Here is a 3866-nt window from a genome sequence, read left to right on the forward strand (position 1 = left end):
AAAAGAGGAACTGGCCCTCAGGCCGTAGTTTGCCCACGGCTGGGTTAGAGCATGGGTCTTTTGCGTTGAGGCTTTTATCTCTTTCGCTCAGGTGGGAGTCTTAGGGGAGGGTTTCAGCAGAATATTCATCACTTTTCCAGGTGTGCTCCTCCAGGGTCCTGGTCTCCACGGACTGGTCACTGTCAGGGCGGGGTGGTTCTGGTGTGGCCCACCTGGTTTCCCTGCTTTTCTGGGTCTGGAGCTGAAATACAACTGAGGCCTAGATGTCATCTGTGGGGAGGTGACCTTCTGTAGCTGCTGTAAATTGCTCTGGGTTTGTTCAGCATCTGTCTCAGTTTCCCTGTCCCACTTGTCCTGGCTTCCTGGCCTGTCTCACATCCAACGTAAAGAATCGGCATTTGTGCATTTGCAGCCACCAGTCTGCAGCCAGATTCCCAAGGGGATTTTTCTAACTCCTTGGTAACCTACGGCAAGTAAGGGGAAGGTAATTCAATCTTTTCCCGTATCCCTTCATCCCACCACGCCCCCTTGCTTGGGTCCAACAGTGGGTTTCCCCTTCAGGGTCCTCAAAAATCACCATCAATCTTGCCCACCTGGTGTGGCTCAGCTGGCTGTGCGTCGTCCTGTGCACCAAAAGGTCACTGGTTGGATTCCTGGTGTGCAGGCTCCCATCGATCTCTCTCTCTTTCTCTCTCTCTCTCTCTTTTTCTCTCTTCCCCCCTCTACCTTTCTCTCTCTCTCACATCAATAAAAACATATTTAAAAAATAATAATCATTCTGTCCACGCTGAGCCTTCCCCCGGGGGTGGAGTGGCCCCGTGGGCGCTCGCTCACCCACCTTAAATGTGACCTGTGTAGCCGCCCATCTCAGTCGGTGCCCAGGAGCTCCGCTGTCTGGGTCCAAAGCTCTGCTCCTCCACCACTTTGTGAGTTGGGACAAGTCCCTCATCTTCCTGTGCCTCAGTTTCCTCTTCTCTAAAGGAGAAGCAATACTAGTGCCTAGTTTACAGGGTTATTGTGAGGATACCCATAGCCAATATGTCTGTGTCTGCCCTGTGCAGTATGGCGGCCCTGCCTTTCGTGGGCCCCATCTTTCTCTGGCCTCTCTGACTTGGCTGTGGAGGTCTTTCCATGGTGACAAAACATGAGTAGTATTCGGTATTTACATTTTGTAAATAAAATGTACTGTAGTTTTTTAAAAAAAGAAAGAGAGACATGTGACTGGTCTGAATAGAGACATGCTGTGAAGGTAAAATACAGCATTTTGAGGACTAAGGAGGAAAAATAAAAGAACGTAAAATACTTCACTGATCATTTTTGTATAGATCACATTCTGAAAGGCTCATATTTTGGATATGTTGGGTTAAAATATGATAACCTCACCTGTTTCTTGGTGCTTTTCCTAATGTGGTTCCTAAAAAGTTAAAAACAACATATGTGGCTCACATCATGTCTCTATTGGACGGCACTGGTTTAGAAACGATCTGGGCATGTAAATGTTACCTTGTATTTATTTATTTTTATTTTTTTCCTTTTCTTTATTTTCCTTTTTATTTTTCAGAATAAGGAATTAGGACAGATCACCGGCAGATACAGAACTCTGTGTGATTCCCAAATGTTTCTCAAATTGATCCATTTTCTTCTCTGTCCCCTCTCTGAGTCCAGGCTCCCTCGCGTCTTGCCCACGTTCTGTTCTTGCTGCGTTGGCGCTCACGTCTCATGGTGGCATTGCCCCTGGTGGCCGATAGCCAGGCCCCCTCTATCCTGGGCACCGGGGAGGCTCGCCTTTCCCGCACCTGCAAGACGTGCGGCCACAGAATAAGAGCAGGAGCGACAGGGGTGCTTCCAGGTGGAAGCATTTGCGCGGATGTTCTCTGTCCTGTGGACGGGACCACCCACCTTCCCAACAGGGCCAGGGTCGGGGAGTGAGGATGATGGGGAAGAGGACCCTGGGAGCCCGCGACAAATGTCAACGCGAGAGGAATAAACCTTGTTTGTTTTGAGCCCCTGGGTTCTGGAGTTGTTTGTCAGGGCGGCGTAACGGGCCTCCCCACCCGCTCCGCTTGCTCTGCAGTTGGCCTGTGTGCGGATCTGGTCAAGGCTCCCACCGGCTGCAACCCTTTCCGCTTCCCAGCGCTGTCAGGACAAGGCCCAGATGCTCCCGCGGCTTCTGAGGCCAGACCTGCCCTTCAGCACCGTACACACCGCTCCCGGCTCATCTTCAGCCTCTCCCCACCCGGACTGACATTTCTGTAGGCACCACACTCTGCTGCTCACTGCCCAGCCGTTCCCGTTCCTTCGTCCTGCCCTCGCCCTGCCTGGCTGACACCTACGCCTTCAAGACTCACTCAGCCCAGGATGCCCTCTCCAGTCGGGATCAGGTGCCTCCTGTGGGGCCCCCACCGCCCCAGGGCTCCCCCTGGAATTGTCCTGATCCCTTTTGCATCACCTCCATCTGAAGAACAAGTCTCTCTCTGCCCCTGGATTTCAGTCCCCTGAGGGCAATGCCAGGGCTGTTTTTAGCACCGCTGCTCACGTCAGGGCCAGACACCGAGGAGGGTTTCAATAAATGCCTGTTGACTGAATAATAAATGAGCTCAGATGCGAAGCAGATGTCTTCCCCGCAGGGTTTTCCACCAGAGGCCGCGGTCTCTGCCTCCCTCTTCCCTGCGTTTTCTACCGAAAGGCTGACTTCCGCAGGAGCGGGGCCTGGGCCGCTGGCAGCATTCCTCCTCGAGCGCAGCAGGGAAGTGGCTGTGGTTTCTGTGGAAAGCCCCAGAGAAATTCTGTTTTCTCGGCCCCTCTAACCCAGAAAACCCAAATATCTGCGCTGACTCAACACCCTCGCCAATGTTTTATATTTTCCCAAACATGTTTCATGAAAAACTGCAAACATGCAGGAAAGCTGAAATAATTTTACAGTGAACACAGGTGTACCCATCCCCTGGATTCGACAATTACCAGTTGACTCTAATTGCTTCATCACATACACACTCACCTTTCTCTCCCTCGGTCTGCCCGTCATTTCAAAGTGAGTTGCCGTCACCAGTACATTTCCCTCTCAACACGATCCCATGTGTGACGTTAACTGATCAATGTTTCTATCTCACATTGATGTCTCTCTCTCTCTTTCTCTCCCCCTTCCTCTCTCTCTAAAATCAATAAACATATCCTAGGGTGAGAATTAAAAAAAAACACACCCCACAAACAAACAAAAAACTAAAGTTCAATATTACTTACAGCTCATTCTTATTTGTTTAGTTTTCAGGTAAAGTTTACATACACTGAGATGCACAAAGGCTCAGTGCACTGTTAAAGGAGTTATGACAGATGTGTAGACCTGAAGGTTCTCTCCCACCCCCTCCCGGGCAACCTCTGTGTTTCAGAGAGCAATAGGGGAGGTAGGAATAACAGGGTAGGAAGAGGGGGACCAGACCTTCAAGGACCTCTTACACCATGATGCGGAATTAAAAAACCAATCAATACTATTATTGATTACCTTCTTAATAATAAGATCAATAACAGTAAGAGTATGCTGCATCTTTTTTGCTTTTTCAGACCCACTCTCTGCCTTTCCCTGTCATACTCTTGGGAATGTGCTCGGACCTTGGGCCATTCTGTATGGATTACACTCGTCTTTCTTGGCCTCTAGCTTCCTGTTTGGTTTGGTCAATGGGGACACTGGTGAGAGATTGGAGGGAGGGGTCTTTTTAAAAAATTATTTTATTTTATTGATTTTTTACAGAAAGGAAGGGAGAGGGATAAAGAGTTAGAAACATCGATGAGAGAGAAACATCGATCAGCTGCCTCCTGCACATCTCCTACTGGGGATGTGCCCGCAACCCAGGTACATGCCCTTCACCGGA

The 3866-nt window shown here is 49.7% G+C and overlaps 1 long non-coding RNA gene across 1 annotated transcript in view; it reads left to right on the plus strand.

Moving 5' to 3' along the window:
- The window catches only part of LOC107182357, a 9158-nt gene extending 7155 nt beyond the window's left edge, over positions 1 to 2003 (plus strand). Inside the window, exon 2 of the long non-coding RNA XR_001513080.1 lies at positions 1562 to 2003. This is a non-coding gene — a long non-coding RNA (uncharacterized LOC107182357). The remainder of the gene's footprint in view (positions 1 to 1561) is intronic.
- The last annotated feature ends 1863 nt before the right edge of the window (positions 2004 to 3866 follow it).

This window comes from Myotis davidii, unplaced genomic scaffold (genome assembly GCF_000327345.1).
Source record: "Myotis davidii unplaced genomic scaffold, ASM32734v1 scaffold896, whole genome shotgun sequence".
Taxonomy (NCBI): domain Eukaryota; kingdom Metazoa; phylum Chordata; class Mammalia; order Chiroptera; family Vespertilionidae; genus Myotis; species Myotis davidii.